Source organism: Moschus berezovskii, chromosome 13 (assembly GCF_049115385.1).
Source record: "Moschus berezovskii isolate FMDL1 chromosome 13, NW_MosBer_1.0, whole genome shotgun sequence".
Classification (NCBI taxonomy): domain Eukaryota; kingdom Metazoa; phylum Chordata; class Mammalia; order Artiodactyla; family Moschidae; genus Moschus; species Moschus berezovskii.
The window spans coordinates 52586818-52614548 of NC_142472.1; positions in this window are offsets into that span (position 1 = coordinate 52586818).

Below are 27731 nucleotides of genomic sequence, written 5' to 3' on the forward strand. Positions count from 1 at the left end.
TGATGTTTAGACTGGACAAGAAGAACCAAGAATTAATAAATTAACCAAGAACTAAGCATTAATGCATAACAGTAGGAAAAAGCAACCCAATAAACCAAAGAATGTAGAAGAAAGAAAATAATAAAACTAAGAACTAGAATGAAGTAGAAAACAAAGACAGGACAGAGGAAGAACAAAGTCAAAAGTTGATTTTTTAAAAATTTTATTAATAAAGTTAATAAATCTCTAGCAAGGTTAACCAAAAGAAGAAAGAAAAACAAAACTATCAAAAGTGAAGTGATATGACAATAACATAACACAGATCTAAAAGATAAGACTAACCTACAATCAATTTTTTGAGCTCCATATTTGAAAATGCAAACAAAAGGCACACATTCCTACAAGAGTGGAAGTTTGACTTAGGAAGAAACAATACCTATAACAATGAAAGCAGGCGAATAGCTGTTTAAAATCTTCCTATAAAAGAAACAGTAGTTTTGTAACCAATTTCTACACACAGTTTTATAACCATCTCTTATCAAATATTAAAGGATAAGATAATTCCACTTTACCTAATCTAGATCAGAGAAAAGAAACAGAATCAATAACTAACATTGAAAGTGGATGTGGGAGATGGGAGAGAAGCTCTTCCTCCCCACCCACGCCAGAAACAAACATTAGTGATCATTCATGTGCCCTGAATGTGAAGGGCACAGAACATCACACGTCTAGAAGAATATATGTAGGAGACCCTGACTTTGGGATAGGCGAGGAGACCCACAAGGAGTATTAATCATAAAAGGAGAAAGACTGAGTGCATTAAGAACTTCTGTTCCCCAAGATACTGTAAAAACAGTTGATATGTCAACTTACACACTGGGGAGAAGATATTTGGGATTTACATAATAGACAGAGAATTAGTATCCAAAACATACGAACAAGCAGGCCAATTTTTTAAAAAAGGATAAGATATATGATCAGATATTCTACTGAAAAGAAAGGTAAATGGCTAATAATTATGTAAAAGGATGCTCAACTTCCTTAGACGTCACAAAAGGAAAATCCAAATCGTAATGAGGTACCATTTTATAACTACTAAACTGCAGAAATTCGAAAACCGAGAACACTGAACTTCGGTGGTAGCTACTTCTGTTTTTAAGTACAAATTAGTACAAACACCTTGGAAAAGAGTTTAAGATTATTTATTACAGCTGAATAACAACTCCAGTATAATCCAGTAACTCCTAAATGGATGCTCTAGAAATCTTGTACTCAGATTCTGGGAGACATGAACAGAATGTCCACAGAAGTGTGTCCGTAACAGTTAAGACTGGAAACAACTCAAATCTTCATCTGTAGGAGAAAAAAGATGCACATACATAGCTTCTGGGATTAAGTACAACACCAGGAAATACTTTAGTAAAAATGGATACGCACTCTGGTTGCTAAAAAGCAATTAGAAGGAAAATGTCCCTCTGTTCTAAAGAGCAGCCTTGATTGAAGACCCAAGTCTGTTTGAATCATCTCCACCTGTTTTTTGAAGCTATTGTCCTGTAATTGAAGTTATTGTCCTGTTCCTTTTATATAAAAGCCCAGACTATACATTTTTGCTTGAGTTTAATTCCAGGAAAGTTTCTGATTCTGCATGTGTTCAGTTCAGTTCAGTTCAGTTCAATTCAGTTCAGTCGCTCAGTCCTGTCCGACTCTCCGCGACCCCATGAATCACAGCACGGCAGGCCTCCCTGTCCATCACCAACTCCCGGAGTACACTCAAACTCATGTCCACAGAGTCGGTGATGCCATCCAGCCATCTCATTCTTGGTCGTCCCCTTCTCCTCCCGCCCCCAACCTTTCCAAAAAACATCCTGGCCACAGATTTTCAAAGCCTCTCAAGGTACTCTAAGGAGTCGTCATTGTCTTAGTAAAGACAATCAAAGCATCTAACTACTAAGCATTTTTAAAAGATCACTTTCAACTACATTTTAAATTATAAAATTTAAACTTTTGCTTCACTGAGTTCGTAAAACTATGACTAAGAAATATAAAGATTTGCTAAGAACCTAAGTCTACGGAGAATGAGATGGCTGGATGGCATCACTGACTCTGTGGACATGAGTTTCAGTGTACTCCGGGAGTTGGTGATGGACAGGGAGGCCTGGCGTGCTGTGATTCATGGGGTCGCGGAGAGTCGGACACGACTGAGCGACTGAACTGAACTGACTGAAGCCTAGCATGTGTCAGTCGATATTTGGTGAATAATGCCTAGAACAGGGAATGCGAACATTTTGCCTACATCTAGCCCCACTGACCTTTAAACACTACCGGGACATGCTGTGGGCTTGAGATCCACTAGGGGACACCCCAGGTAGCAAAGGACACGCTGCCCACCAGGGTTCTGCAAGCACCGGCCAAGGGCTCACCTGGCCACACTTTGACATTCAAAGCAATAACCGACAAGTCCTCCAGCGTTTATGGGTCATCGCAACACAGCCACACGTACCTTTTCTGCCTGATACTCTCATCATCACCTTCATGTGACCTATGCTTCAAGCAAGCCAGATTCTTCAGTGTTCTCCACACTCACACAGTTCTCTGCACTTAGACTATTTCCCATCTCCATCCGTCACACCCTAGAAGACCCCCTGCCCCCCACCCCATCCCCAGGCCACTCTTAAATGCCACCTCCTTCACCCTGCCTTTCTGGGTGCCATCTCTCTGTTCTGAAACTCCATAGCACTTTTTTTTTTTTACAGTTCTTATACATCATGTTCTACAGCTCATTTGTAATACAAATGTACATACACACATTTATGAAACATTTGAATTCTTTATATCCCCTTTTAAAATAGAGTGCCTTGTAAATAACAGCTTAAAAGTAATCATTGAATTTAACTGCAGTATCTATCAGTTAAATGCATACATTTTGTTTTAATAGGAATCAAAAACTATGTCACTGCTTATTCAATGCATCACACTACATTTTGAAGGTCAGATTACCTGATGGGTTTACCTGGTTTGTTGAAGTTCAAATGTTTCATTTAAGGTTCAACAGCTCCCTCTGGTGGCCATGGAGGAAACTGGGTTTGCTGGCCATGAGAGGTTGAGTCAAGCCAGCATTTCAATTTATTTTTCAAACTTGAATTTGAAGTGATTCTCAATCAATTTCAGTTTTGAGGTTATCAAAACCTTCAATTTTGAGATTACCACTGAGTGGTAAATTTTGTTTAGCATAAAAGTGTCATTTTTAGGCCAGTAATAAACATAAGCAGTTATTTGAAATTTAGGTCAGTGGTTTCTATCTCAAACAACTGTAAACTTGCTTTAAAAGAATATTAATATAGTTTAACTTAAGCGGTCAAAAAATAATTAATGTTAGAAAGCAAAAGTTTTCAGACTTTTTCAGTGTATGGGAGTGAATAAATCTGGGAATTCAGTGAGAATACAAATAGGTTTCTGCTGTTACCTTTTTCCTACTTTGGAATAATATCAACTGCAGAGAAGTTCGGAGAAGGCAATGGCAAGCCACTCCAGTACTGTTGCCTAGAAAATCCCATGGACGGAGGAGCCTGGTAGGCTGCAGTCCATGGGGCCTCGAAGAGTCGGACGCAACTAAGCGACTTCACTTTCACACATTGGAGAAGGAAATGGCAACCCACTCCAGTGTTCTTGCCTGGAGAATCCCAGGGATGGGGGAGCCTGGTTGACTGCCGTCTATGGGGTCGCACAGAGTCGGACACGACTGAAGTGACTTAGCAGCAGCAGCAGCAGCAGCAGAGAAGTTAAAAGCTCAAGCATTCTAACAAGACAAGCAAATGCTCAAGTTGAAAATGGAACTATTTATTATCTTTTCGGTTTTAATTTCCAAGAGAAGGTTTATTCCGATGAAATACTTATAAACATTTTAAATGAAACTTACAACCATACATTCAATTGAGTCAGCAAATTCGGTATATATTGGGTCTTGGCTTAACCGGGGTTGTCTTGGAGGCTGGAGGAGACTAATTTTAAAAAGTAAGCATGTTCGCTCGGAGCTTACAGTCTGGGGTTTTATTGGGGTGGGGCGAATAAATAAAAAATACATGTGCAGTATAAGAGGAAGTGCTAAGAAGAAAAATAGAGCAGAGGAAAGGCATAGAGACACCCCTTGCGGGTAGATGGAGCATGCTGCTCAAGCCAGCTTGGTCCAACATCTCCACTGCGATGAGAAGCCCTTTGTTTCAAGTGAAAAAAGCAAAGGAATAAGCCAGGAATCTATCTATAGGAAGAGTTTTCCAGGCAATGAGAAGAGAAAGGCCTGGGGCAGTAGAGCCTGGAGTGCTCAAAGAACAGCAGAAGCGCCAATGTGGTCTCACCTGAGAGGGAGGAGGTGAGATGAACGGGAGAGGTGGGCAGGGGCCAGGTCACTTAGAAATGAGCAGCTGGAGTCAAGGCTTTAGCACGGGTCTAAATTACTATGACGCTTGTGACTGGACTTTCCTCAGGGGCATGCTCTACGTTCCTTACTCCTCTTGAGGAATGAAAATAAACTAGCCAATCTAGAAGGACAAAACCAAGAAAGTTATTCCTGGTACCAATTGTTCTATTATTTGTTATAGGACGTGGAACAATTTAAAACGAAGAACTAAGTAACATCCTAAACGTTAAGCCCACAGTACAGCTCCCACTGAGGTCCAAATCCCTCAGGTCACTGTGTCTGTAGTGGGGCTTTCTTCATGCCAGCAACTCTGACTGTTGGGGGCTCTGCACTCTGAGGGGGGCTTCCTAGCAGGGCGGCTGGAGTCTACCTCGCACCATGAAGGCAGAAGCTTCAAGAAAGGCAGAGAGTCTGAATCCAGACATGGACAAAGCCCTAGTTGGCCCGAGGATTCCAAAGAGGGGCTCCAGGAGGAAAGGAATGGCCAGCCTGAAGCCCTGCCCTTGCTGGCTCTTTCCCCCTGAATTCCCATGGTTGCATAGAACCTCTAAACTGCCAGGGGGTCCAGCAATTACATCCAAACATCACATCACACTTTTAAAAATGCTTCTATAGCATTTTATTTTGAAATAAAATATAACCTCAGAAGCAAATTTTTCATGAATGATAGTTATTCTAATTGTGAAGGATGTACAAGGGGAAAAAAGGAAACCCACTGTCTGATACGTTCAATGACCATTTAGCACATGACATTTAAAGTGTTTGATATGGCTGAATAATACATTTTTTAATGATGTGCTTATCAAAAAACAAAACAACAAAAAACATGTCGAAATTATAACTGGTTCTACTGCTATCAAATTTGTAGTGATTATACAGTTATAAAAATACATATTGCATTTCTCTTTCATAAAAGTCATAAACCTTCAGGCTCCCTCTTCTTTAGAAACACGCTGACTTTCCCTAAGTACCACCCAAGCTGTGACCTCATGCCTCCGATATCCACCCAGTCAGGGGCTGGGTCGGGGCTTGGCATTCACCTTCATCCTGAACACTGAAAACGTCCTCATAAAACAGACTGAGTACGTTTTAATAGTTTATCATATTTCTTTTCATCTGAGGGTATGCCAGGTGATTTTGAAGTAAGACACAAAAATTTCTGATTATCCATTCACATAACATGCAAAACTTTGGAACCCAAATGCCATAATATAATTTTTCCACAGACACAAATAGTTAAAAATAGCCTCTTCATTTCAGGTCAATTGCAAATGGTAAATTTACATTTCAGGAAAGGTCAATGGTGCTCTAATTAATAATCCTGTTTGAACTTCAAACAAGCCAGTGATCTCTGAGCTGATAAGCTGTACCTTAGTCGTCAGCAGTAGCTATTAATGGATAGACCTTTTTGGATTTCTGACATATAAATGTAATCTCAAGCTGAACTTTCTAAGTTTTGCATTGTTGAGCTTCATTAAACCTTTCCACAAGCTGCCATCCACTTTACTTGGGGAATAAGGGCTACTACAAAGGGCTATTTCACACAATAAGTAAATGGCAAGTAAACACCTTACTTGTTAGCTGGGAAATAATGCTAATATTTAACTGACCCTCCACATCTCTCGAATACACTGTACCACAAACATTACCAACCTCTCACTTAATAGAATTTCAGATAGTTACTCACAAACTGTATTTTCTCTGTGTATCAGTGGAAAACCCATGGAATGCAGCAGACCTGCGGCTGCTCCCTGCTCTGAACAAAGTCTCTAACCTGAATCGGTTCTTTTTTTACAGGTGCTGTCACACAGATGTGTTATGTGTTTTTCCATTTATTTTTTAATGTTTCTCCTATCCAAAAGTGAGTCTGAGTATGGTGACTGCATATTGGAACAGGTGATAATTATGCAAGACATACTGTACTGTGGTTTAGAAGGTCAACTCGAAAGGTCAAGGGAGTGGAAGTCTTTATTAAGGAGGAAAGAAATGTCAGTTATGCCACTGTGTGCAGAGCAAGGAACCCACTCCTCCATTGACAAAAATGCCGAGGCTGTTACTTCTTGTGTCTTGTAGGCAATTTTGATGGTCTGTTGACAAGTCTGAAAGAATGTGCAGTCCTTGGGAAATGCCCTTCTAAACGCTGCATCCTCAGCCGCTTTTCGTGACATTTACCAGCTGTTTTTCACTGTGAATATTTGCGACAATTTGATGAACTCAAACCTTCCCCACCCCCATGTCCCTGCTCCAAGAGTGATCCAAAGACAAATTCCTTCCTTCACCCGGCAGGACAGCTCTGTAACTGCATCTCTTCACCAACCATCGCATAGTCCACAAACATCCTTAAACATTTTTTTTCACTTTATAATTGTAAATAATCTCTCTCCTGCTTCAGCCTGAGCTCCTGCCTAGGACCCTATCCTCAGTCCAGGCACTAGGTGGGCGTTCTGTTGGTCTCAGACACCAGGCAATTCTCACCCTGTCCAAAACGAGCCCTGACTCTCACCTTAGAGCACATGCATTTCCTTTAGGAGCAAAGTTTCATAGGTCCATCCAGATTGGTTAAACACTATAAATATTTAAGAATTAAACCAATGTTGCAATGTGAGCACTTATACAAGCTGTCCAAGCGCAGAATTTCTTTTTACCATTAAATGCTGACATCATCAAAAAAAAGAGAGAGAGATGGAAAAATCGTGAAACATGTCTACTACCTCCCCAACTTCAGAGAAATCTCTCTCACCCCGCAAATAGCTAGTGCTTGAACAGAGTAAGTGAACTTAGTTTCTGAGCTAAATCTGCTGTTCTGATGCAACCACCCACCCCCATCTCAGGCTGCTGTGAGCAGGGCTGGGCTGAGTTGGGGGTGGGGGGTGCTATGGGAAAGTGCCTTGGATCCCTCGGAAGGGACTCCAGCTGGTTTCTGTCCCTCTCACCAAAAGATATGCTTTCTGGGTAAATTCTTACTTGTCTCAGTCTCGTGGTTTGAATTTGTGGTCCAGGAACGTAATGTGGGTGGTCTGCTGGGGGCGGGGGGATGCTCGATGTACAGTTGATCCCCTCCCCTGGCTGGGGGTGTCATCAGCAGAAGCCGGCACCAAGCGTGTGGAATCCGGGAGGGGCTTCCTGAGGGCGGGGCGTTGCCTCTTATTTGCAGGCGGGTATTGTTGGGGCTCAGACGGTAAAGCGTCTGCCCGCAAGGCTGGAGACCCTGGTTTGATCCCTGGGTCAGGAAAATCCCCTGGAGAAGGAAATGGCAACCCACTCCAGTATTCTTGCCTGGGAAAACCCATGGACGGAGGAGCCTGGTGGGCTACAGTCCATGGGGTCACAAAGAGTAGGAAACGACTGAGAGGCTTCACTTTCACTTTCACTTATTGGCATCAGTGTGCTGATGAGGGCATATGTCCGACTCTGTGCTGCTGCTGCCGCTAAGTCACTTCAGTCGTGTCCGACTCTGTGCGACCCCACAGACAGCAGCCCACCAGGCTCTCCCTGGGATTCTCCAGCCAAGAACACTGGAGTAGGTTGCCATTTCCTTCTTCAATGCATGAAAGTGAAAAGTGAAAGTGAAGTCGCTCAGTCATGTCCGACTCATAGTGACCCCATGGACTGCAGCCTACTAGGCTCTTCCGTCCATGGGGTTTTCCAGGCAAGAGTACTGGAATGGACAACACGCTTAAACACAGCAGCATGTGAGCACCACCGACAAGGTCATGGACTTGTTAGCAGTGGATCTGCTAAAACCACTCATAAAAAAAGACTGCTGCCTTTACAGGAAATGTCACTGAGCAGACCCCTGGATGCTCTGCCCTCCTGTGCGACGCCACGAGCTCTGACCTGCAGGTACACAGCGTCAGGCGTGGAATCCTAAGGGGGCTCATGGGCCACGCTGGGGGGTGGGATGTGTTCATGACCTGCACGGAGCTGGATCCTTTCACCCTTTGTGCAGCAACTCAGTCGTTGATGTTTTCAAGCCACATCTTTTCTGGTGCTTCCCATCTTTCCTGAAGGCACAGGTGACATCATCATGGGGGGCTCAGCACACGACACGAGTAAAACTGAGACGTCCAAGCTAGAAATATGACCAGACGAAGATGCCCTTGAAAATTACACTTTAAAATGAACACAGACTGGTTCAGAGCAGAGACATCCAACATGGCCTTAAGTATATGACTGACCCCAGGCCTGGAGAACCCAAGTACAGCAGACAAGGAACTCAACCAACACGGACAACATGGAACCAGCCAGAGCGTGTTGGGCAAAAAGGCAAGCAAGGCAGGAATTCACACTTGGCAGCAGGTGCGTGGGTATGAGGAGGGGGCCACACAACTCAGGGACAATAACAGCGCTGAGAATCTGTGAAGGTGACAACACACCCTAAACGCCTTTTTTGTGTCAACTGAGTCTTCTCAACAACTGCAGGACGTAGGTCTGTCTTTAAGAGTCTCCATTCTACAGAGGGGTAGACTGAGGCCACACCATGCGGAGCATCAGGAGGTCCAGTCCCTGACCATGGCCCCCCCTGGCCCCTCAGCTCCTTCCTCCTGCCTGTGGGCTCTCAGAGCCACCCCACCGCACAGAACCAGCTCGCCCCCCTGGGTCAGCATCCGGCAGGAGACTGCATGGCCAGAGGGCCAATGTCATCTTCCATCCTGTGAGCCTGGCTGACCTGAGGCCATCCCCAAGATGGGGGTACTGTCTTCGAGCCAACAGATCAGGTTTCTGACACCTCTGCCATTTAGAATTTGCATCAGTTGTTCTCAACCAGAACCACTTGAGGCACGTTTGAAAAAATGCCAATTAGATCAGAGTCTCTGGGGCGTCCCCTGGTTGGCTCCATAGTAAAGAATCTGCCAATGCAGGAGACCCAGGTTTGATCCCTGATCCAGGAAGATACTGCATGATGCCAAGCAACTAAGCCTGAGTGCCACAACTGTTAAGCCCCTGGGCCTAGAGCTTGTACTCCACAATAAGAGAAGCCTGTGCCCTGCAACTAGAGAGTAACCCCAGCTCGCCACAACTAGAGAAAAGCACGCACAGCAACAAAGACACAGCACAGCTAAAAATAACAAATTAATAATTTAAAAAAATCAGAGTCTCTAACAGAGGAACCCAAGCACTGGTATTTTCAAAGCTCCCCACATGGGTGTGCAGGCAGGTGGGACTAAGGCCCAGCTTGAGATGACAGAGGGCCCAGTAGCTGTGAGTCAGGGTCCTGCAGAAATGCTGAAAAGGGACATGTTATAAGGGTTGGTTCACATACCACGAAGGCTGATGAGCCCAAGAGCTGCCGCGTGAGTCTGGAGGCTGGAGGCCTGAAGGTCGAGCTCTAGTCTCAAGTCCACAGGTGAGAGCAGAGCTGTCCAGCTGGATGACAGAGGGGCAGGCTCTCCTCACTCGACCCTGCTTGTCTGCTCAGGCCTCTGGGAGACCGGATGAGGCCCCCATATTCGGAGGGTCGTCCGCCTTATTAAGTCTACCACCTCAAATGAGAAACTCATCTCGTCTAGAAATTCCATCCCAGAAACACCCAGAATAATGTTAACCAAGCGTCTGGGCACCGTGTGGACAAACGGGCACACAGCGTTCGTCACCCACAGCCCTGCTCACACAGTGTCCGCCTGTCTCCAAGTCTCTTCTTTTGACATGTCTGCACATAAAACCCTAAGAGGTATGTTGTCACTTTCACTCTCAGGGCATCGCCTGTCAGGATGAATGGCCACACATCTTTCCAATGACACGTCCCAATAAGGGAAACTATTAGGTTCTACTAGATGACGAGATATATACATTTTGATACATTCTGAGAGTTCCTTGGACAGTAAGGAGATCAAACCTGTCAATCCTAAAGGAAATCATCCCTGAATATTCATTGGAAGGACTGATGCTGAAGCTGAAGCTCCAACACTTGGGCCACCGGATGCAAAGAGCCAGTTCACTGGAAAAGACCCTGATGCTGGGAAAGATTGAAGGTAGGAGGAGAAGCGGGGCAACAGAGGATGAGAGGGTTGGATAACATCACTGATTCAATGGACCTGAGTTTGAGCAAACTCCAGAGATAGTGAAGGACAGGGAAGCCTGGTGTGCTGATGTCCACGGGGTCACAAAGAGTCACACAGGACTTAGCGACTAAACACCACCACTCTGACATACAAGCATATGCACATCTAGGACATAAATATATGTACATTTGTGTGTACCTGTGTGTGTACACACATTATGACACTTTCTGCCCACCTAAGAGGAGTATTTCCACTCCCACTTTGGAGATTACAGGTGTAGACGATGCACTGTGTCTTCGATGTCAGGGTCACTGCTGACTTCAGGCTTCTTTGTGGGCAGCATGAGGTTGGGTGCCTGGAGCACAAGGTGATGTGTGCTGAGACATCATGTGGGGCGGGGGTCTGATGGTCAGGCCTGTAACTACAGGAGCCATCTTATTCTTGCCCGTGCAGATGCTGTTGGGGAAATTTTAGGGCTTGCACTGAGACCTCTAGCTGTTACCTGACTCCCTGGATGTGCTCCTGGGTCCCTGGCGTCAATGTGGCTGTGACCCTGAGACCCAGCCAGTGCAGCCTGCACTCCAGAGTCCCAGGTGCCAAGAGGCATGGAATCTGGGGCTGTAGGGCCCTCCCCAGGCCTGTGAGGGGTGCTAGCAATCTGGTCACAGGTCACGTTGCTTTCTTTTTCTGAAACTGCTTCCCCCCAACTGTATTCTTCTTAGGCCTCATCATACCTGTAACCACCCCTGCCAACACCTTCCCCTGGTCTGTGTACAGGTGTGAAGGCCTACTTTGTTGTTGCTGTTCAGTCACTCAGTTGTATCTGAATCTTTGCGACCCTATTGACTGTAGCACATCAGGCTTCCCTGCCCTTCACTATCTTCCAGAGTTTGGTCAAATTCATGTCCATCGAGTCGGTGATGCAATCCAACCCTCTCATCCTCTGTCGTCCCCTTCCTCTGCCCTCAATCTTGCCCAGCATCGGGGTCTTTTCCATTGAGTCAGCTCTTTGCGTCAGGTGGCCAAAGTATTGGAGCTTCAGCTTTAGCATCAATGCTTCCAGTGAATCAGTTCAGTTCAGTTCAATCACTCAGTTGTGTCCGACTCTTTGTGGCCCCATGGACTGCAGTACGCCAGACTTCCCTGTCCATCACCAATATATTCAGGGTTGACTTCCTTTAGGATTGACTGGTTTGATCTCCTGGCACTCTCAAGAGTGAAAGCCTGACATTTTCTGGTTATTTTTTAGTGCATCCTGAGTTATACATCGTCCAGTGTTAGTGCACCCATCTTTTGAAAGATGCTGCTGTTGCTGAGTCGCTTCAGTCGTCTCCGACTCTCTGCAACCCCATAGACAGCAGCCCACCAGGCTCCGCCGTCCCCGGGATTCTCCAGGCAAGAACACTGGAGTGGGTTGCCATTTCCTTCTCCAGTGCATGAAAGTGAAAAGTGAAAGTGAAGTCACTCAGTCGTGTCTGACTCTTAGTGACCCCAAGGACTGCAGCCTACCAGGCTCCTCTGTCCATAAGTCAGTCCTAAATAACATTAAAGCACATTGTGAGAACAGATATACTTTCTTTTGCATGTAACCTCTTCAATAAAGCTTCCTACTGCTTCCACCTCCTAAAGTCTGTCCCCTTAATAAAACTGTTGTCACGGAGCCAGAATTTGGTCACTGTTGAAGAGCAGGTCTCACTGTTCTTAGACAAAGTTCTGTTCAGAGCAGTTCCAAAAGCCTCCCACAGGCTGTGGAAAGGATGCCAAACCAAAGCAAATTTTCAACAACAGCCAATATAGAGGACAGGGAGGAAAAACTCAACAGCCCAACTGAGACATGAACAAAGGAAATGAAGATGGTCCCAGTGAAAGAAAATGCAATGGCCCCAAAACACTCAGCATTATTCCAGACAAGAGAAAAGTCATCACAACTGTACCAAGATAGCATTCTCCACCATGAGACACGCAAAGATGAGGAGTTTGGTGATGCCGTTTTAGTGAGGGGGCGGGAAGCAGGTGGTCTCTGGGGTGGGTGCAAGTGGGGACTACATCCACAGAGGATAAGTTGGTAACAGCTGAAACTTTATGACGCCTGTAACATTTCGTTTCAGCAGATCCATTTCAAGAAGTTTGTTTACTGGATAGCCGAATGCAGGTGTCAAATGATCCAAGTTCACAATTATTCACTGAAACAGAAATAACCTGACCCTCATCACTGAGGAGCTGGTTTACACAGTATGCTATAGCCATAGAACAGCCATACAACAACTAAACAGCCATTAAAAAGAATTTAAAAGGTAGAATCAACACAAAAGTCCATCAACAGATGAATGGATAAAACCAATACAGTATATACATACAATGGAATATTATTCAGCCATTAAAATGAAAAGACATTCTGATATATGCGACAACATGGATAAATCTTCAGGATATTATGCTAAGTGAAATAAGCCAGACACAAAAAGACACCATTTGTATGATTCTGCTTACTTTCAGAAGGCTTCCCAGGTGGCTCAGTGGTAAAGAATACACCTGCCAAGCAGGAAACAAGCTTTGATCCCTGGGTTGGGAAGATCTCCTGGAAAAGGAAATGACATGCCACTCCAGTATTCTTGTCTGGGAAATCCCATGGACAAAGAAGCCTGGTGGGCTACAGTCCATGGGATTGCAAACAGTTGGACATGACTTAGCAACTAAACAAGAACTTATTTTCAGATAACTGGAATAGTCAAATTCTTAGAGACAGAAAGTAGAATGGGCTTAACCAGGGGCTGGGGGAGAGGGAGTTAGTATTTAATGGGAATGGAACTTCAACTGGAATGATGAAAAGTTCTAGGAATAAATGATGGTGATGGTTGCATAACAAGGTGAATGTATGTAGTGCCACAGGATTGTACACTTGAAAATGGAAAATTTCATGTTATGTATATTTTACCACAATAAAAATAAAAGAATGAAAGAGTGTTCTTATGTACTAATATGAAATATATCATAATATATCAAGTATAATATATTAATATCACCTCTGAAATATATAATTCAGTTCAGTTCAGTCGTTCAGTCGTGTCCGACTCCTTGCGACCCCATGAATCACAGCACGCCAGGCCTCCCTGTCCATCACCAACTCCCGGAGTACACTCAAACTCATGTCCATCGAGACGGTGATGCCATCCAGCCATCTCCTTCTCTGTCATCCCCTTCTCCTCCCACCCCCAATCCCTCCCAGCATCAGAGTCTTTAAGTAAAAATGAAAGATCCAGAATACTATGTATACCATCTCATCACTTGTGTAAAAATAGAGGGGAATAGACGAAAACATACTTCCTTATACAGGTGCAGACTTTTTCTGAAGCATATGGAAAAACTGGCAGTACCAGCCATTCCCAGGGGTGCAGCTGGGTGACCCGGAAAGGTTAATGGGGTGAAAGGCTGCAGGAGAGAGGATATTACTTTTCAGTAAATGTTGTTTCATATCCTCTAACTTTGTAGGATGTAAATAAATTACATAAAATTCATATTTAAAAATTAAAAATTTTTAATTAATACACTTTCAAATTTTTTCAATAGTTTTTTCTTGCTTTCCTAAAAACTCCATCTTTCCCACTATGATAATCCAAGTTTAAACAATTAGCCTATTACAAATAGAGTCTTTAGTAAACTATTTGACTACATCTTTATGTTCAATTAGCAATTAAACTATCAGGAACACCAGATTTTTAATATAAAAGAGGCTATTGGCTCCTAAGCTTCCAAATTTAAAGTTTCACTAAAAAGTATAGCTTTTACAAGAAACTCTATCATTCATTAACATTCTTTGAAAATTCTGTCACTTTTCTCATTTTTTAACAGGAAAAAAAAGTCTTAGGTCACTGTCTAAAGGAATTTGCCCTTCTTTTTAAACAGATTCTCACTGTTGATGGCATTTTAATTTTTCTTGCTTGTTATCCTCATATCTTAACGTATGGCTTGCAGTGTAGCTTTGAAGATTGGCCAATTTGAAATTAAAATTTGTACAGCTGTTATTTATTGTGGGCAAGAAACTTGTTTATACTTTAGCTCATCAAAATATCAAACTTTCCAAATTCAGGGTTTCACCTCCCAGTTTGTCAACATTTAATTGCATAACCAAATTATTACTGGTCAAATCATGTCTTTTAGGCGGGAAAATGCCTCATTCAGCAGCTGATTGCCTGAGTTGGCTGAAGACAAACAGTGTTGGAAGAATGTTGGGGCAGATTCCCAGAGCTAATAGTGATTAATATAATATTCAATGTTAGAAGTGTTTCAACTTTACTCTGAAAAATATATTCCCATAATCAGGGGAACTGCTGATTTTCACAACATTCCAGTTGTCTTTTATCCCACAAAAAGTGTATGTATCTCAGAGGCAGTGTGATGTCTTGTTTTCAAGTCAGATACATATTCAAGATCTAGACAGGAAAACAATTTCCCTTTTTTCCCCCATGAGGCTGGATACCAGCTCTGCCATTCAGTCGGTGTGCCCTCTGACAGGTGACGTAACTTCTCTGTGCTTCACCTTAATAACCCCAACACAAAAATGACAACAGCTCCAAATACCATGTACTTTCTATAGTAAAAGTCTGGTTCATGGTCAGTGCTCATTCATGTCATTTCCCTTTCTTTATAAAAAAAGAAATGATATGTTTTTATACTAAGAATTAAGAGTATCCCAACACATTTCTCAAAATTGTAACCAACACAGTCAGAAGTTTTGCTAATTTCTCCTATCTGGTTGTAACACTGGTGAGATGGAATTAGTTATCTAAGCAAAGTATTGAGTTAGAGTTCCTTTCCCCTGATACAGGGAAAAGAAATAAAAATCCACTGCTTGGATCTTGGGCAGAAATGTTTTCAAGAAGAAAACTGTACATACGTCTCATGCGGATGCTATGGGTACACTCTGCTTATAAACCAAAACATTCTTACTTAACTACAGATCAAAATATGCATTTTTCCTAAAATTTGGTTAATTGGAAGCTTTCGAAAAATGTTTGTGTGGATTTTTCTTTTTCCTTTCAAAATCAATAAATATATAATTAGAAAGGGAAAAAAATTTCTAAAACACCACGTTTACAACCTAGATAGAGACACAGCCATTACAAAGAAATCCGATAAACAAGACTCCAAGATGATAAATTCCATAAACTGAGAGATCTATATTCACTAGGCAGACTCAATTAGTTTCCATTTAGTTCAATCCTCCTGTTCATTTAAAGTATAAATTCAAAAAACTTTTCAAAATTTCCTACTCAGTGTAAAATGATGAAAATTGTGCTTCCCTTTGTGTCTGCTGTAATTCCGTGGACAAGGAGATCCTTCCACGTTTCCAATCAAAGGAAATGCCAGGCACTTGAGCTGGGGAAACATCCTGAGACGCTCTCCTTGAGATGAAACGTAATAACCACAGAAACAGTCTCCATGGCCTGATGGTTTTTCAAGGCTGAGATCTCACAGCCAAGACATGGAAGCCAAAAGCATCCAGAGACAATTTTATTCTTACAAGGCATGAACCAAGAGAATAAGTTAAGGAAAACGAATTCTCACCTCTACAACTGTCCTGGTGAGACTTTCTCAGTGTTATGTGTGGATTCAGGGAGGTAAGACCATTATTGACTATGACGGTCTCATGGGGCCACCAGGAGACTCACTGATGGGTACTTGACAAGCATTTGGGGTTCTTAGAGGTGACACATTCCATTTTAGGCTGCCTTTTAGAAAGAGCAGAATTCCAGAACACAATGAGACTTCAGAAATCATCTAATCAATTCTCTCCTCTTAACAGATAAAAAAAAAAGATCTCTGGGAACTTCGCTTGCTAAAATATGTTAATTTGTGTTAGAGATGACACGTTCACCCAGGTCTCCCCACCTTCCTCTAATGCTCGTTCCTCTATGCCTTGGCTCTCCAAATAAAATTCTCAGCTGCCCTGATCTTCACATCACAAAAGCTTGCTGCTCGAAAATACATTTCACCTGCTTCAGGTTCAGAACACATTTTCTTTACAAATAGGATAACAGAACAGATCCTGGGCCAGCCCCAAATACCTAGCACAAGCACAGGAAGCAGTTTGTGCTAAAAATCAGCTGCAACCCTAACACCTGGGACTTCCCTGGTCGCACAGTGTATAAAAAATACACCTGGCAATGCAGGGGACATGGATTCGACCCATGATCTGGGAAGATTCCACATGCCATGGAGTCAGTAAGCCTGTGTGCCAGAACTGCTGAGCCTGTGCTCTAGAGCCCACACATCCTAACTACTGAAGCCTGAGTGCCTAGAGCCCCTGCTCCACAACAAGAGACGCTACCACAGTGAGAAGCCTGCGCACCTCAACGAAGAGTAGCTCCCACTCATCACAACTAGAGAAAAGCCAAAGCCCATGCAGCAACAAAGACCCAGTGCAATGAAAAACAATAAAACAACCTAACTCCCTACAACAGAATTGACTGCACAAACTTGAAGTGTCAGGAACAATGGAACCAGAGACTCAGCTTTCCCTGCCCAGGACCCTCCAGCTGCAAATCTCTGCTGACCATCATACAGGGGTGCTGGGCCCCCGTGGGTGAGGAGTGGGGAGTTCAGTCATGGGGAGTATGGGCTTCCGGGGCCATAACCCCAGGGGACATGCCTGTATCCCAGAGCTTGCCTCCCAGCAACATGTGTTTTTCTTTCCCTCCATCTCTTGGTAAGAGTCGATTGCCGGTGCCCTATCTTGTCACCACCTTGGGTTTGGACGAGGACTTTTCTCCTCTCTGCCCTGCTGTGACCATCCATACAGCCTCCTGTTCTTATGTTGCCTACATATCCTCCTGCCCTTGAAATGAACACCCAAGCAGCCTTTGTAATGGCTTTCCAAGGATTTGTGAACTCTATCAGTGAGGAGAGAGTAGAAATGGCTCCCTCTTCTGCTCCTTCAGCCTTGTCCCTCTCGTTTTTCCTTCAAATCCTGATGGAGTCCCAGAAGCATAAAGGCTTCAAATGTTGCAGCCAGATCCACTTTGGTGTAAACATGTCCAATCTAGGATTTCTCGAGCATCCTCAGTGGAAAAGCAGGAAAGGAACAGGTTAGGAGGTTGGGGTGATGGGTACTTGAAGGGGATTCACATCTGGGAAGCCATGCTGAGAAAGGGGATGCACTTCCCTGGCCAAGAACCCCTTGAGCAGCTGTTATTGCTGGCTTCCCAGGTGGCTCAATGGGAAAGAATCCACCTGCCAATGCAGGGGACCTGAGAGACTTGGGTTCAATCCCTGGGTCAGGAAGATCCCCTGGAGGAGGGCATGGCAACCCACTCAAGTATTCTTGCCTGGAGAATCCCATGAACAGAGGAGCCTGGTGGGCTACAGTCCATGGGGTCGCAAAAAGCTGGACACGACTAAAGCAACTTAGCACATGCACACCTATGCTTGGGTGCACAACAGGGCCTTTGATTGTGCTTTCTCATTTTTCACGTCTGTTTAGCCTGAACTAGAGTATCAGCTGCTTGAGGAGGAAAGCCTGTGACATGTCTTCTCATGTCCTGCAGCCTAAGAAGAACGTGAGTCACTCATGAATACCCGATGAAAGCCTGGGAACTTCCAGGCCCCTTCAAGGTCATGACCTTCTCCAGTAGCTGAAGGAATGAGGGGTACTTCACCTGGCCCAAACCTGGGGAGTCACAACCAGCCACGAACAGTAGTTTCTTCTCGTTCTTCATGCATCCTCCTACCTTGAGGGGAGTGCCTCTGAGGGGGGGTTTAATTAAAAGTGTTCTAGAAACAGCCGTTGAACAGACCAATCCACCTTCTGGACCTGTGCCAGCCAATTTGCACAACTGACCAAAGAGAAATGTCTGGCTCAGATCAGAAGGGGAAACACACAGTTCTGCCCTTCAGGAACTTGCACTAACTTCCAAGGCTGACTTTTCAAACTCCAGGCGCTGGCATCCAGCCCCTCACTAATGAAGTACACTTTGCTCTGAGAAGGAGGCCTTCTTTTTTGGCTGGGATAACAATAGCCGGTCCACACAAGCCTGTTTCTGAACCCACCCATCACAGAAGCTGCTGGATCCCATCCAAAGAGCTCATTTGGAAAGCTGCTGGTATTCCTGGAAATGCTTCTCTAAGCATAAGGGATATACATTTTCCAGTAAGGACATTTCAGATCAGAGTCTGCAGTCTCACAATTGGAAGTAAATACAACAGCCATCAAAAATCAAGACTCAGGACAGTGCCATAAAGCCATAAAAGTGTCCGACTCTTTCCAACCCCATGGACTGTAGCCCGGCTCCTCTTTCCATGGGATTCTCCATGCAAGACTGGAGTGGGTTGCCACGCCCTCCTCCAGGGGATCTTCTCAACCCAGGGATCGAACTTGGGTCTCCCACATTGCAGGCAGATTCTTTACCATTTGAGCTACCCAGGAAGCCCCAAAGACATAAATAACAACACACAACTTAGGACAGCCTGGGGCAGCTTTCCTGGGACTGTGATGGCAACAGATTCCTCACAACACACAGAGTTCCCATTCAATTTACCAAAAAGAGCAAAGAAATGAGCTATTAATACTAAGACTCCTTTAGCAAATGACCAGCTATTCTAGGCAAAAAAGTGGACAGCCACACTCTACCTTTTCTGAAGGCAGAATAGGAAGGACATCAAGGTGACAGACAAAAGTCCTTTGAGAGCCTGACAACTGGTGAATATTGAAATCTCTGTTGCAGGAAATTCTGGAACTTTCTTGGGCCATCTTGAAACCTTGCCTGGATTCCTGCCCCCCTGAGGCAGGTCCTGTGGGGTCCACCCATGGGCCAGCACTGGCCACAGCACTGCAGGCTTCCCTCTGGACCTGGATACTCTATGACCACAACATTTAAATAATTTGAGCCCTTGCAATCACTTCAGTTATAACCTTGCAAGTTGTTCAGTGCCTCAGAGAAAACCTTCAGATTCTTCTGGCCACCTTCCACCGAGCATATCTTGTCAGAAATAAGCATGGAAAATGCCATGCAGATGGAAGGCTGCCCTGGTTTTTATCTTCATGGTTCTGAGGGTTGTAAAACCTACACTTCCCTGTCCCATCAGCACTGTGACTTCGTGTGTATAGGATTTATCATGCTCCACAGGCAGTGCATGTGACTCAAATCAGTCCCCAGCTCAAAAAAGGCAGCCACATCTCACCTAGCAGGAAACATGGGGCCATGATCCGCTTCGTCTGCCCTGTCAAAACGTGACAAGGCTGGAAGCTGGCCCTACAGAAGTGAGAGTAAAAATAAACTATGTAGCAGGCTAAACACAGAAGAACTCAGTTCTGAATCTCTTTGTTTTCTTTCCAGTGGAATATACTGATGTGAAAAATTGCCGCAACTCACCCAAACATTGATTGGTGCCAGGAGAGAAGACTAATGGGAAGCGTACAGCAATTGAAATAGGTCTGGTCTTCAGAGTCATAGACCAAGTTCACTTTCCTTAGTCTCTATTATGGGATAAAATGAGCTCCCTTAAAATTCATATTGTTGAAGTCCTAAACCCCAGGACCTCTGAATGTGACTGTATTTGGAGATGGGACCTTCAAAGAGGCAATTAGGGTAAAATAAGGTCAGACGGGTGGTGTGCTAAGTTGCTTGAGTCGTATCCAGCTCTTTGCGACCCCACTGACTGTAACCTGTCAGGCTCACTCTGTCCATGGACTTCTCCATGCACAAATACTGGAGTGGGTTGCCATTTCCTTCTCCAGGGGATCTTCTTGACTTAGGGATGCGAACCTGAATCTCCTACATTGGCAGGAGGATTGTTTACCCACTGAGCCACCTGGGAATCCCCAAATGGGTGGGCCCTAAGCCAATATGACAGGTGTTATAAGGAGAAGAGATTAGAACAGAGACTCACACTTAGAGAGCAGACAAGAGGCAGTACCGTTCAGCCTAGAGGGAAGCTCTCGGCAAAAACCAGCCTTGCTGACTGCCAGCCGCCAGAGCTGTGACACGTGGCCTAAGCCGGCCAGTCCGGGATACTCCATTACAGAAGCCCAGTAGACCAGCACACCTCTCTCTCGGGGTCTCCTCGCTACCAGTGCTAAACACTGGCTCCTTCTTTCACAGACTTCATTTCACTCTTTTCCTAACTCTTAACGTTCTTTTGCTCCACTGAGCCTGGCTCCATCTCCTCCTTCCTTCTTTCTGCTTCTTTCTTGTCTTTTAAAAAAAGGCTCCCTCCGCTTCTTCCCAGACAGAGGTGCAGCCTGGGGGTGGTGAAGGGGAGACAAAGGATTTTGCACGCAGCCTAATTGGGTCTGTTGAGAGGCTCAGGCTTGGTCCCCAAAGCTCACAAGTGTGTCTGCTTTGCAAGGGCATCACACAGAATCACTTGACCTCATCAGAAGACGGGACTCTCCCTCTCTGGGTGACTCTGACCAAATCACTCAACTTCTCTGAGTTTCTGTTTTCTCATCTATTAAAAAGTGGTGATGCAAATTCCTGTGAAGGGGTTTAGGACAACTCTCCCCAAACGGGCCACTTTGGCACATGGATTGTTTTGCGCTGAAGACAATAAGGTCCCAAAAGACTCAGGAAGGGCTTTTGACCTCCCCATCACCTGGCACTAGTGGTAAAGAATCCACAGATCCTCTTGCAGATGATGACAGACAATGTCACAGGGAGTCCTGTGGATGGACGGTGGTGATGGTCACACAAGAGTGTGAATGCATGTGGTGGTTCAGTGGTAAACAACCCGCCTGCCAATGCAGAAGACTTAAGAGACCTGGGTTCAATCCTTGAGTTGATAAAGATACTCTAGAGAAGGGAATGGCTATCCACTCCAGTATTATTGCCTGGAGAATCCCATAGACAGAGGAGCCTGGCACGCTACAGTCCATAGAGTCTCAAAGAGTCAGCCATGACTGAAACAACTTAGCACTCATCTAACTTCCTACAGGGATTAGACTGAGGCCTGACTCAGAGACAGGGTTATTACAGAGAGAACTTTTATCTGAATGACTGATCTGTATGGCAGAGCAACTACCAAACTTAGCAAACATCTGTTTTCTCATTGTCCTGGGAATGACCCCTTGCCCATGGAAGCCTCAGGCCCCCATGCCCTTCCTCAGCTCAGGATATTACAGAAGCCTCAGCTCCCAGACTTGTCCTTGGGTCTCACATCTTTGGGGCTCTTCTACATATATAACTAAATTTGTTTTCTCCTGGTAATCCTTCTTATGTCAGTTTAATTATTAGACTAGACAAAGAACCCAGAAGGATGGAGGAAAAAGTTTTCCTCCTCTACACTTGCATGGTTGTTATGAGGTTAAATTAAGATAATACACTGGAAAATAATTTATATACTAGTCACCATAACCCTCGTTAATTCTTTTCTTACCTTTTGCCATCATCCATAGCTAATTAATTTGGATAAAAATTTCTATCTGCAAAATAGGTACTACCTAGAATTTTAGAGTGTGGTGGCATGAAAAAAATTAGAATTTCTATGACTCTGAATATACATATTTTAAAGGATTATTTCTACTCTATATCTCATTGACCTGATAAATTTTATTTTTTTTTCTCCTGCCAGTTAATAATTATGAACAGTGTTGCACTTGGTATTAAGAGGAGGATTCTAAAGACACAAAAGATCTGGTTTCTGCAATCTGTTCAGGAAAATAATATTTTAACTGTAAAAACACTTATAAAATTATTTTACAGTGGTTTTCAGGGCTGTGATGGGGTGTAGGTAGCCAAATCTAACTGCAGGTCAAGCCAGCTACAAACCCTGAACTTTCTAGGACAACTTTTCAAAAGGCAATTTCCAATTATCACCCATCAGCAGATGCTGATTGCAGCCAGGAAATTAAAAGACACTTACTCCTTGGAAGGAAAGTTATGACCAACCTAGATAGCATATTAAAAAGCAGAGACATTACTTTGCCAAACAAGGTCCATCTAGTCAGGGCTATGGTTTTTCCCATGGTCATGTATGGATGTGAGAGATGGACTGTGAAGAAAGCTGATCGCCAAAGAATTGATACTTTTGAACTGTGGTGCTGGAGAAGACTCTTGAGAGTCCCTTGGACTGCAAGGAAATCCAACCAGTCCATTCTAAAGGAGATCAATCCTGGGTGTTCATTGGAAGGACTGATGCTAAAGCTGAAACTCCAATATTTTGGCCACCTCATGCAATGAGTTGACTCACTAGAAAAGAGTCTGATGCTGGGAGGGATTGGGGGTGGGAGGAGAAGGGGACGACAGAAATGAGATGGCTGGATGGCATCACCGACTCGATGGACATGAGTTTGAGTGAACTCCGGGAGTTGGTGATGGACAGGGAGGCCTAGCGTGCTGTGATTCATGGGGTCGCAAAGAGTCGGACACGACTGAGCGACTGAACTGAACTGAACTGAAAGACAATGCCAGGATAACTAACAAATCTGATTGAAAAAATTTAAAATCAGGAAATATAATAAAAACATGAATGATAACTAAGTATATATTTTGCTTTAAAGAAGTCTAATTCTGTAACAGTTTGTACTATAGAATCCTTTAATACACAAGTACCTCCAACATCCTTAAAACATGAGTTTAATAACCAGATCTTAATTTTCTTATTAACTTCTTAGGAACCCCTGAAAAAAAAGATTATTGATGACAGCAACAGTCCAGTAGGAAAACCATACCTTCCTCAAAAATGAAATTGATATCTGATTTTTGAAATACCTTGCTTTTGAAACAGTTCAACCAAAAAGAAAATTACATAGGTTTCTTTTTTTTTTTTTGGTGGAAATTCAAAAACTTCAAAGATAATTTGGTTTGTAGGGACATTGGGTCAAATGGTTTAATGCTTCAGAATCAGGACATCATAGCAACCATGTTTGAATTTAGATCATGACTTAACCACTTATTGACTGTAAGTCCTATGGAAAATCACTGTACTTTTTCTGAGCGTCACCTTCCTCATATTCTCAATGGGTACCTTTGCCTTGAGAGGGCAAGCATGGTCAGGGCGCCGCCTCCTATTAGCAACAGAGGCCATTCTGAGTGGATTCCTAAGTGAAAAAATATCATAGTGGATTCTGATCACTTACCAGCCTTCGCCTCTCCCTAAACGGTGAGTTTTTCTAATTCAACTTTGTCCCTCTCACCACTCACTCCTTTTCTCTCAAGTCCAGCAAGATACACAGCATGGATTAGAACTCCAACCCATGTCTGATGAATGAATACACGAATAACTAAATAACACATGCTGCTGCTGATGCTCAGTCGCTTCAGTCGTATCCAACTCTGTGCGACCCCGTCTCCATTGCATGAAAGTGAAAAGTAAAACTGAAGTCGCTCAGTCATGTCTGACTCTCAGCGACCCCATGGACTGCAGCCCACCAGGCTCCTCCATCCATGGGATTTTCCAGGCAAGAGTACTGGAGTGGGGTGTCATTGCCTTCTCCGAAATAACACATAGATAAGTTTTAAATGGAGGTAGAGGAAGAAAGAGCCTAGTGTATGGAATACATTTTAAGTACTGGTAGCAGATCCATGTCTTTGGCAAACAATTTAAATCTGGAGAAACAGATGAAAAACGCCAAAAAAAAAAAAAAACAACCCTCTTATAGGAGGATAAAAGGAAAAGAGAGTGGGTGCAAGTTCCACCGTAGCTGTCAGTCACTGCTCTGGAAAAGGTTATTCAAATGCTTTGCAAATCTTTTTCTGTAGTGTATCGCTAAAACAATCTTTAAAATAACAAGCCAAAATTATCCAGCACATTTACGTGTAAGAAAATACCCAGTGAGGGGCTTTCCTGCTGGTCCAGTGGTGAAGAATCCATCCTGCAATGCAAGGGACATAGGCTTAATCCCTGGTCCAGGAAGATCCCACATACCTTGGAGCAACTAAGCCAGTGGGCCACAACTACTAAGCCTGTGCGCTAGAGCCCAGGAGCTGGAACTACTTAAGTCCGCGTGCCTAGAGCCTCTGCTCTGCAAGAGAAGCCAGGGCGATGAGAAGCCCATGCACCGCTACTAGAGAGTATCCCCCACTCGCAGCAACTAGAGAAACCTCTTGTGCAGCAAAAAAGCTCCAGCGCAGTCAAAACATAAAATAAATAAATAAATCTTATTTTTTTAAAGGGGAAAAAAGAGAAAATACACGGGGTGGGGTGGGGAAATGAAGTTAATTCTCTCACATACTTTTAAAGAGTCATGTTTCTCTAAAACATTTTAAGATGCAACTGTCTGAATTTTAATATTGTATGTGCTTTACTTTTGCAAAGCTTTTTATTAATATGCCCAAAAGGCCAAAGGTCCATTCGTTTTCATGACTTCAAACCAGGTTCTCTATTTAGTTTTTTTAAGTGATAATAATTAAGGGATATCCAAGTAAACGTAGAAACAAAAATACTTCTTTTTGTTGTTGCTTTAGAAAGGATATCTTCTAACTTTTTCACGTCTTCCTTCTGACCACAATCTAAGTAGTTTCAAAAATAGAGTATTAAGGCATCGAATAGGCGGTAACCTAGAAGCCTGATTACCTAACAGCACTGCCAATAGGCTGCAGTTACCCCAGAGCCGAGCGTCAAAGAAACACCAGACTTCGTGGCTGGTCCTCTGAGCAGCTTCCTAGATGCCGCGAACCCCTTCCCGCGTTCCTCCGTCGTCTGGCAACCAGGGCACGCCACGGCTCGGCCCCGCCCCCGCTACCATGGCGACGCACGCCGCGACCGAGCCCCGCCCCCGCTGCCATGGCAACGCGGGCTGCGGATTGTGTGGAGCCTCCCAAGCACAGCTCCGCGCTTGCGCTGCACCTGCTGGGGCCGCGGCAACTTCTCAAACCTCCGGCTCGGCCAGTGCTGCGGCCGCGGTCTCACGCCGCTCCTTCGCCTGTTCTCAGCCTCGCTTTAGAGAGTGCACAGACGCGGGATTTCAACCACCTGCTGCTTGGCGGTTCCCTCCCCAAAAGTGAGGGCGGAGGGACCGCCGGCGCAGAAACCCGCTTACCTTTCTCAGCATCCCTCCACGTCAGCGGGGTCTCCGGCAGGATCGCCCACCCCGCGCCGAGTTCGGGTGGGAAGGCGGTCACGGGGAAACAGAAAGGGAACTCGGCCCCGGCGGAAGCCGCCGAGAGGACACCTGCATCCCCGTCATTTGCAGGACAAAGTGGGGACCTTCGGCTGCTTGGGCGGGAGACGGTGAACCGGTCCAGCTGCTACCTTCCGGGCCGAGTTCACCCGGGCTCCGAAGGGCTGTTCAGACGCCACGTTTCCGGAGCGACCAACATCCAGGGGCTCCTGTCCCGCGGCGAGCACGCCTCCGGGACTCCGGGCTGCGCTATTGTTCGCCGGCCGTGCAGGGCGTGGTGGAGGCTGGGGTAGGCCGGAGCCGTTAAAGGCCGACAGAGGTTGAATTTCTTTCAGGGTTTTCCTCTGGTGCTTCCTCCCAGCCCCTCACTTTTGCATATTCATAAGGAGGCGGGGCCGCTTGCATCTCTTTTGAATCCTCGGGGTTGATGAAGTCCCGGCGAAGTGGAGATGATTTCATTTGGAAACAAACACTAACAGAAGGACAGGGTGGGGAAGGAGTAACGTAAGCAAACAGAGGGGTCCTGTTTCACTCACCCCCATTCCCCAGGCATCCAGGGCTCACACATGCACACACAGGACCTTCCTCAATTCCTGAACTGAGCAAAGGAAGCTTCAAGGAGAGTCTCACTAAGTCCCTTGGTCCTAACTGTGCTGCTAAGTCACTTCAGTCATGTCCGACTCCCTGCGACCCCATAGACGGCAGCCCACCAGGCTCCCCCGTCCCTGGGATTCTCCAGGCAAGAACACTGGAGTGGGTTGCCGTTTCCTTCTCCGATGCAAGAAAGTGAAAAGTGAAAGTGAAGCCGTTCAGTCGTGTCCGACCCCAAGCGATCCCATGGACTGCAGCCTATCAGGCTCCTCCCTTGGGATTCTCCAGGCAGGTGTACTGCAGTGGGCAGCCATTCCCTTCTCCGAAGAGATCTCTAGTCTTTCCATTCTATCGTTTTCCTCTATTTCTTTGCACTGATCGCCGAGGAAGGCTTTCTTATCTCTCCTTGCTATTGTTTGGAACTCTGCATTCAAATGGGTGTATCTTTCCTTTTCTCCTTTGCTTTTCGCTTCCTGTCTTTTCACAGCTATTTGTAAGGCCTCCTCAGACAGCCATTTTGCTTTTTTGCATTTCTTTTCTTGGGGGTGGTCTAGATTCCTGTCTCCTGTACAATGTCAGTTGTACATTGGAGACAACTGTACTGCATCCTGTACTTGGCAATTTAGACAGTTCAAAATGGTGTGGGAAACTGAGGAATGAGCAATCTTGTTTCTATCAAAAGCCACAATACTCGGGGAAAAGACAGACATCAAGTTAAGAACTTGAGGTCCTAACTGTAGTAGTAGACTAATTGGGGTATTTGACTGGGGGCACGGATTTTTAACAGATGATTTGATCTATGTGCTCTTTCCTCATACCAAAGAGAGAAGTTAAAAAATTATATATGCAGACCTTACTCATCACATCGATTTTATTGAATTTCATTATAATTGTCTGCTTTTAATGTAGTGCAGCCCTCCATCAGGCTTTAAAAAGAAGAAACAGATTTTTCTGGGCTTCCCTGGTGGCTCAGAGGTAAAGAATCCATCTGCCAGTGCAGGAGACACAAGTTTGATTCCTGGTGGGGGTAGATCCCACATGCATCAGAGCAGCTAAGCCCATGCACCACAACTACTACCACAGTTTCCCCAGACTTAACAAGTGGTCCTCCAGAAGGGCTTCTCTTTCCTCCCTGAAATGTCCACCAGGGGCAGCATAACTGAATTACACCACAGACTTCAGATCTAGCTGCCCCTCACAGCACAGGTGGTCCCTGAAGAGGTGATCTGAGGAATGCAGAAACTCTTCTGCTTAACACTTGACCCCCAAACGACCTGCTTTCACCACAGAATTCACTCCTCTGTGTTAAAGTCCTGTAGAGAAATCCCTGTTAAGATGTAAGTTTGTTAGCCAAAAGAGGTGACCCGAGCTCATATCCCCTCACTATTTACATCTGGTTAGACTCATGGATGGGCTTCCCCGGTGACTCATCAGTAAAGAATCTGCCTGCAATGCAGGAGATGCAGGAGACATGGGTTCTATCCTTGGGTTGGGAAGATCCCCTGGAGGAGAGCATGGCAACCCACTCCAGTATTCTTGCCTGCAGAATCCCATGGACAGAGGAGCCTGGCAGGCTACAGTCCATGGGGTCACAAAGAGTCAGGCACAACTGAAGCAACTGAGCACAGCACAGACTCATGGGTGTTAGAAATGCCCTCATTCTGCAGGTCCTCACTGGTGCCTACCTACT